Source organism: Erinaceus europaeus, chromosome 3 (genome assembly GCF_950295315.1).
Source record: "Erinaceus europaeus chromosome 3, mEriEur2.1, whole genome shotgun sequence".
In the NCBI taxonomy this organism is placed as follows: domain Eukaryota; kingdom Metazoa; phylum Chordata; class Mammalia; order Eulipotyphla; family Erinaceidae; genus Erinaceus; species Erinaceus europaeus.
Window position 1 is genome coordinate 98,256,821 of NC_080164.1, and position 8,716 is coordinate 98,265,536.

Below are 8,716 nucleotides of genomic sequence, written 5' to 3' on the forward strand. Positions count from 1 at the left end.
TAAGAAGTATGTTGTTTAGTTTCCAAATTCTGTGTCTTTTAATAGTTTTCTGTTTGTTGTTAAATGTTAGTTTTGCTCCACTGTAGTCTTAGAAGATACTTGGGATGATTTCAATGCTCTTGAATTTATTGATGCTGTCTTTGTGGCCTAACATGTGGTCTATCCTTGAGTATGTGTTGTGTGGATTTGATAAGAATGTGTATTCCAGTTTTTTGGGGTGAAGGACTCTGAAGATGTCCTGGAGGACTAGTCTGACCATCTCTTCATTTAATTCTCTTGTATCTTTGTTGATCTGTTTAAGTGTGAGAGTGGGGTGTTAATGTCTCCCACTATTATTGTATTACTATTGATGTATTTTTGAAATTCTTTCAATAGGTGCTTAATGTATTTAGGTGGTCCCTCATTGGGTGGATAGATGTTAATAATTGTTAAGTCTTCTTGGCTTCTTGTAATGTCCTTGCCTATCTTTTATTACTTTATTTAGTTTAAAATCTATCGTGTCTGAGATGAGAATGGCTATTCCTGCCTTTTTTTGTGGTTCATTAGCCAGTATGATAGTTTTCCATCCTTTCATTTTAAGTCTGTGTTTATCTTGTCCTTGAAAAAAATAGGAAGCAAGTTCAAGTGAAGAAGCAAGAGAAAGGAAAAAAGGGATAGCAAGAATAGACAATTATGCAAATATACTCTCCACTCTATATTCTAGGGGTATCAAGAGGAGAAAGAGAAGTAGTGCAGAGATACACACATAGAGAGTCCACTCTTTGTCATATTTCTTCCCTAAAATAATTCAGAAATGTATATCAGTGAATTCAGAAAGTCAAAGAAAAAGGAAGGAAGAAAGGAAGACAAGATAAAAAGAAAGAGAAACAAGAGAGAGAAAAGAAAAAAGATAAGAAAAAGAGTTGTAATAAAAGAGCAGTGAAAGGAAAGTTTTTTAATTGATTAATTTATTATTTATTTATTTATTTATTTATTTTTTTAATTAGCTAGGAGGAGTGAGAAGGGGAGAGTGGGTAGAGGAGGTAGGAGTAGTGAAACAAGTTCTCTCACAATGGATAAGATGCCCAGTCCCCTAGAAATGGATGATACCCTAAGAGTTAATTCTGGTCAACCTAAAGGACGGGGGGGGGGGGGGGGGGAAAGAGATACACCTTTATATAATATTAATAATAAAATAGAGCAAGGTGAAAAAACCTGTTCCAGATTGCCTGAAGCCTTCTGATCAGAGGCAGCTGATTTTTACGAAAGTAAAACAAACAAACAAAAAAAACCAAAAACACCTCAGGAATAGACAAGAATAGACAGTTATGCAAATCTACTCTCCACTGTATATTCTAGAGGAGAAAGGGAAGTAGAGCAGAGATACATGCAGAGAGTCTACTCTGAGTCAGATTTCTTCCCTAAAATAATTCCCAAACATGTATCAGTGAATTCAGAAAGCTGAAGGAGGAAGGAAGAAAGGTTGACAAGAATGAGAAAAAGAAGAAAAAAAAAAGAGAGAGAGAAAAGAAAAAAGATAGGAAAAAGAACAGTAATAAAAGAGCAGTGAAAGGAAAGAGTTATTTATTTATTTATTTATTATTATTTAATTAGCTAGATGGGGGAGAGTGGGTAGGTGTGGTAGGAAGAATTAAACAAGTTACTTTAGCAGTGGATAAGACACCAGTCCCCTAGCAATGGAAAATACACTAAGAGTTCATTCTGGTCAACCTGAAGGAGAGGGGGAAAGGGATACACATTTATCTAGTATTGATAATAAAATAGAACAGAGTAAAAAACCTGTCCTGTCTTCAGCTTGGATGGCTCAAGATTGCCTCTGGCCTCTGAGCAGAGGCAGCTGACTGTTGAGAAAATAAAGCAAACAAACAAACAAAAAACCTCTGGCAGTCTTTCCCTGTCTGAGTAAGGCTCTGCTTGATGGAATATTTGTAGCTGGAATTGGCCACTTAGAAAGAAAAAAGGCCAAGGGTTTCAGAAAGGAATAGAATTGGAATTAGTATGACACCCCCTGGTGGGACAGGAATCTTGGTAAAGAAAGAAGCTCAGCAGGGGAGCCTGCTAGGAGCAGATCTCTGGCCCCCAGGGACTGGTTATGGGGGAGGGGGTCAGGGGTGCACTTCGGGAATAATAATTAAAACATTTTTTTCCCTTTCTTTTTACTCTATTTTCTAACCCAAATTGAGTTATAGTCACCTCCTTGGTGTCACCACTAGGACCCCTTATTGACTGTCCTGCTAAAGGCAAAAAAATCCTACCATTTCCAGTAGATGTTGTTGGAGCTCAAGCCACTAGCAGCTTCTCAGTCCACCATCTTCTGGAATCTCAAGAGGTCTTTTAATACCTCTTTCAGGGCAGGCTTGGTGATGGTTGCCTCCTTTAACTGTTGTTTGAGAAGATTTTGATCCCTACATCTAGTTTGAATGCGCAGATCCAGCTTCCCTCATATGCTTCCACCTCAACCTAGTGAGGATTTGCTTCTCTGGCATCTAGGTGACTGGGTGTCCTATCTAGTGTGAGAGGAACTTGTTTCTACCTTTTCCCTCCACTCTCCTTTTTCCAATCTCTTAGCTAAATTAAAAAAAAAAAAAAACTCCTTTAGCTGCTATTTTCCCCCCTTGTTCTTGTCTTCTTTTATTCCTCCTTCTTTTGCTTTCTGAATTCACTGATACTCATTTGTGAATTATTTTGGGGAAGAAATCTGACTCAGAATGGACTGTGTGTGTGTGTCTTCTCTACTTCCCTTTCTCTTCTTGCTATCCCTAGAATTTACAGTGGACAGAATTTACAGTGGACAGAATTTATAGTGGACATTTATAGTGGACTATTCTTGCTTTCTTATTTTTCCTTTCTCTTACTTTTTTCTTTGGATTTGGTCACTATTTTTTCTTGGACTGGAGGTGTTGTTTCGCTAACTGGTATTGGTTGAACTGCATCAATCATTGCTTAAAACACTAATGTTGCAACTTCTGAGGTTGGTTGACTACATTTGTCATAAAGGTATTTAATATAGCGTGGCTTGTACTCAAAACACAACAACTGAAGAACGACAGAACAGAAAAATAAAAAACGCATCAATAAAAAATGGTTAAATCAGGAGTCAGGTGGTAGTGCAGTAGGTTAAATGCATTCTGTGCAAAGTGCAAGGACCAGTGTAAGGATCCTGGTTCAAGCCCCTAGTTCTCCACCTGCATGGGAGTTGCTTCACAGGTGATGAAGCAGGTCTGCAGGTTTCTATCTTTCTATCCCCCTCTCTGTTTTCCCCTCCTCTCTCCATTTCTCTCTGTCCTATCCAACAATGATGACATCAACAACAATAAAAAAACAAGGGCAACAAAAAGGCACTAAATAAATAAATATTTTTAAAAATGGTTAAATCAAGAGCAAATAAAACTGCTACTACTATGAGTCAAGACAGGAGCCCAGAATAAACTCCACATCAGTCAGAAGTAACCACAAATAAGAAAAGTATACAAGCAAAAATAAACCTAATAATCACAGAATGAAGACAACTATGGAGGAAAGGGCTAGCAGAATTAGGGAAATAACAGATGATACCCTCAAAGAAAATACAAGCTACCTCGATGTAATTAGAAAACTGAAAGCTGAAATAGTTGAACTAAAAAGTCAATTAGCAGAGCAAGCAAATACTATAACTGAACTGAAGAAAGAAGCTGAGGGAAGGGAAAGCAGGCTAACAGAAGCAGAAAACAGAATTAATCAGACAGAATATGAGCTAGAGAAAACTAAGAAAGAGGTAAAAGAGCTCAAAAACAGATTGAGAGACACTGAAAAAAACAACAGAGAAATATGGGATGTTCTCAAAAGAAGTAACATTCGTATAATTGCACAGCCAGAGGAAGAGAGGAAGGGGGAGTAGAGGAAATCATAGAAGATAACTTCCCAGACCTGAACAACAGAAAGGACATTCAACATTCAAGAGGCCCAGTGAGTCCCAAATAGAATCAACCCAAGCCTGAAGACACCAAGACACAACATAGTTACAATGAAAAGAAGTAAAGATAAAGAAAGGATCCTAAAGGCTGCAAGAGAAAAACAAAATGTCACATACAGGGGAAAACCCATATGATTATCAGCAGACTTCACTCAAACTCTAAAAGCCAGAAGAGAATGGCAAGATATCTATTGAGCCCTGAATGAAAAAAGGTTTCAACCAAGGATAATATATCCTGCTAGACTTTCATTCAGACCACAATTTTTTAGCCACTCATCTGATGGATATTGGGGTTTTTTTGCCATGTTCACAACTCAAGTACAAGCCTGGTTCCTATCACATTGAAGGAAGCTCTGATTCTGTGATCTTTTTCACTATTTCTCTCTGACTCTGTCTTTCTATAAAACAATCAAGGAAACTTATAAACACTAAGTTTAAAGGAAAGACTGATAAATTGAAAACTAAGAAGTTTTTTTTTCAAGCAAGGCAAGGTAAACCAAATCAAAACGAATAATGCTTGAATGCTATTGTATTATCAAGTGCCCTCCAATGTGTGTTTATATTTAAAAGGAGTCTCCTAGAGAATGTGCATAAAATAGCAGAGTAGGCCACTGGGGAACAAGCTGCCCATTGTTGCCAAGTACTGAGGCAAGGATTAGAGAGATGGCACTTGAGATCGTTTTTTTGAGCTTAAAATTTAAAAGAAACACACATGGGTGGTCCTGTGGCAGAACAAGGATGAATGTTTAATGATGTCAATGCTCTCTGAGCAGATAATTTCACATTGGTTGTTTCAGTTTTCCTGGGGTGGCTGGAAGGATGCTAGAAGGCTAAGCTTACCACCCCTACACCCTCTGACACACACTCACACCCTTCTCAGCATGTCCTACATTTCTTTCTTTATTTTTAAAAATTTTATTAGTGGCTTAACACTGATCCAGTAAAGAACAGTGGTATAATTCTGCACCATTCCCACCATCAGAGTTTTGTGAACTTACTCTGAAAGGGGATTCCCTCCATTGGAAGCTGCAGTAGTTCTCCCAAGATCACAGATATGGGTTGATGATTATTTTGATAGATATCTATCTATATTTGTATGTCTTTGCCTATTTTTCCCATGGTCCTATCTTCTTGTTCTTTCTAGGTCAGACCTACACATACTACTACTGTTACTACTATACCTATTACCTACACCCTACCTTTTTTCCTCTTCTTTCTCCTGGGGTCCTAATGGAATTGGGGTTCAGAGCCCTCTGATAGTCTTCTCCTATCATTTCTCCCCATGCTGGGAGTATGGGCTAAAATTCTTTTTGTAGTGCAGAAGGTGTTAGTTCTGGCTTCTGTCATTGCATCTCTGTTTGACATAGGTGTTGGTAGGTGGATTTATACCATCAGCCTGTTTCTAGCTTTCCCTCATGGAAAATGACTCTGGAGAGGAGAGGTTCTGGGACACATCAGTGAGGTTGTCTGCCCAGGGAATTCAGCATGATGTCATGGTAGTGTCTGAAACTTGGTGACTGAAAGGTGGTGAGATTAAATAGAAGCATGTCCTGAATTTATTTTCAATACTCAAGAGGCATAGTACTGTGCTAAAAAGATCCTATTGGATCAGAATTCTAGAACTTTCTCTGATGTTTTATTAACTTTGAGTCTCAATTTTCTCCTTCTGTATAGTAATAGATTGAAACAGAATGGTGTCTAGGGCCAATATGACCTCTGAACCTATACTTTCCTTTCTCTTTATGCATTTAATTGAGCAGTTTTCATGCCACATTCTAATTAATTTGGTTTCTACTGATTATCTGAATGCTTTCTCTTTTTGGGCTGTGAATACTTGACTCACCTGTTAGTGCTTGCTTCAGGATGGAGAATTTCTATGTGGAAGTACTTGTTCACTCAATTGTCTCATTATGATTCACTTGCCTAGATTCAATCGAGTTTCTTGACTTCAGCGTGCCTTGTGAAGAGGGCTGTCAAACATGTCAGGGCCCTGGGACAATCAGATACGACATAGATGTGTAGTGTTTTGGTATCTTGTTCATTCTAATGTCATTTCTAATACAACAGGGATACAGGCCTTTCCTAAAGCGAACAGGGCTGAAATGTTCATGTGCTGTGACTTAATCCTTCAGTGCCTAGAACAGACATTGCTAATCCCTCATAGTGCTACTTTCTGAACAGCCCCAAAGCAGTTTCCTAGTCCTTTTCAGCACAGCACTCCAATAGAGCAGAGCTGAGAGGTGGGAGCAATTTGCCATCTTTGAGAAGGAAACAGGTATGTACATTTAACTCTAGTGCGGAGGCTCCATCTAATAGAATCTAGCACCAAACTGTATGGCCTGCTGGTTCACAGCTTTCCACTTGATTTTGTAAATCCTGAATACTTCCCCTCTGCCTCCTACTTCTGCTTTTATGTGCTTCCTGGTCACACCCATTATCTGCCTGTAATGTTTCTCCTACTACATCTGTCTCTATGGTTTTACAAGTTGACTTAATAGGAGCAGCATTACATTTCAGGCAACACTTCAGCAATCCCTTGGGTTTCCCCTCTTAATCCCTCATCATCTTCCATCTAATTCTTCTCCAGTTGAAAACAAGTTTCTCTGTTCACATCCCTAGATGACAGTTTATTGAAAACTTCTGTGCCAGGTGCTAGCATTTGCATTTTGCTTATGTTATTTTATTTTGTCACGCAATCTTCCATGAACCCACTATCACCATCTCCTTCTCCCTCTTCCTATTCCTCCTCCTCATTCTTCTTCATCTTTCTAAGAGTAGACTTTTTAAAAATTATATTTATTTATTTTCTTATTGTAGATATAGCCAGAAGTTGAGACGGAAAGGAGAGGGAGAGAGACAGAGAGATACCTGCAGATCTGCTTCACCACTTGGAAAGCTTTCCCCCTGCAGGTGGAGACTGGGAGCTCAAATCTGGGTCATTGAGCATTGTAACATGTGAGCTCAATCAAGTGTGCCATCATCCCTGTCCTTTCATCTTCCTCCTCTTCCTCTCTTCCTCCTCCACCTCCTCTTATTTCTTTCTCCTCCTCATTTTTTCTTCATTTTTTTTAAATGAGAAAGCTGAGGTATACAACAACTGGGTAACTTGTGTAAAATTACATAGCTGATAAACAACAAAGCAGGATTTGAACCAGGTAGTCTAACTCCATCACCCCTGATCACAGTCTTGACTGCATCTCAGCAGTGCATTTTTTTTAAACTTATTCAAGACTCTTCTGGAGTGGCACTTTGTTAGATAATCGTTCTTTCATCTCCTTCAATGAAAATACATGTTTTTAAATTTTGTATTGAATAGTCAACACTAGAAATACTTAATACTGGAAGTAGTGTGATTTACATACTCCAAGGCACTACCAATCACTTTGCTTTTAACATTTTAAAAATATTTCGAAGGCCTAGGAAAGTTCTTTTCCCTTCAATCTCAGTAACAAAGTATTATATAATTACAATCATCTGTCTTTATCTTTCTTTCTTAGGTCCCAGAAAGAGCTAGCTTACTATTTTCTAAGAACAATGTGAAATTGTAGCATTCCTTCCATGTCAAATATTTGCATTTTCTAATGTCACAGGGACACCTGCTGCTTTATTTTCTCCTTTTTTTGGAAAACAAAATAAGTATTCTATTTCAGTGCTGTGTTGTATATTTTGGAAGATTTCCCCTTTTAATTATGGAACTATTTAAGTATATAAAAAGTGGAGAGAATAATAAATTCCCATTGTCTACCTAAACAATGAGCAACATTTTAATAGTTTAGTTTGAAGACATTTAAAATTATAATTAACCTCCACATATTAGCAAAGACTATGGGAATAGTTCTGACCATGCTGAGGCATTTGGGCAATAAACAATTCTTTTTTTCTTTCTTTTATCTTTTTTTTTTATTAGCAATTCAATATTGATTTACAAAGTTTCATGTCAACAGGGGTATAATTCCATACCATTATAAACCACCATGGTTATCCCAAGGTTGCAGACATGGGTTAATTATCATCTCTACAATTATCTGTCTACATTTGTACATATTGGATAGGACACAGGGAAACTGAGAGGAGAGTGGGAGATAAAGAGAGAGAGAGACCTACAGACTTGCATTACTCCTGTGAAGCACACCCCCCCCCCCCCTGCAGGTTGGGAGCCGGGGGCTCAAACTTGGATCCTTATGTGGGCCCTTGCACTTAGTATACTATGTATGCTAAACTGGTTGCACCACCATCCAGCCTCCTCACTCCTTCCAGTAGACCCATCTCCCTTTGGCCTTAGATCAGCAACCCCAGTGTCATAGGTGAATCCAGAAGCACAGTTAGGGTTGTTTTTCCCACGGGCTGCAGGACACTTGTGTTCACTGTCCCAACATTTCTGCTTGACTGAGTCCTTTTATCATCTTTAGATGACTCTCAGCAAGTCCTGTGTCATGTGACATCCTAGGAGGAAGGTTTCTCATTCATGGAAGAAGGGGTGAAGATCCAAAGGACATTTTCTTTAATAAATTAAGAACCTTGTAGGAATATTAGCCTATATTTGAGAGGGTGTCTTTGGATGCTATCCAACCAGGCCCCATACTTCCAAACCTATATTCACAGCCCATGCAGCCTTTATGCAAGAAACAAGTGTAGATCTCTGAAGCTCATCTGTAACACTTTCAAACTTGCTGGCTTCTCATCTATTCTCAGAACATACCTGTATTCCTGAGGCATTCTCCATTAGGTCTGCTCATCATTCTTTTAGATTTAGTATTCTTTTTA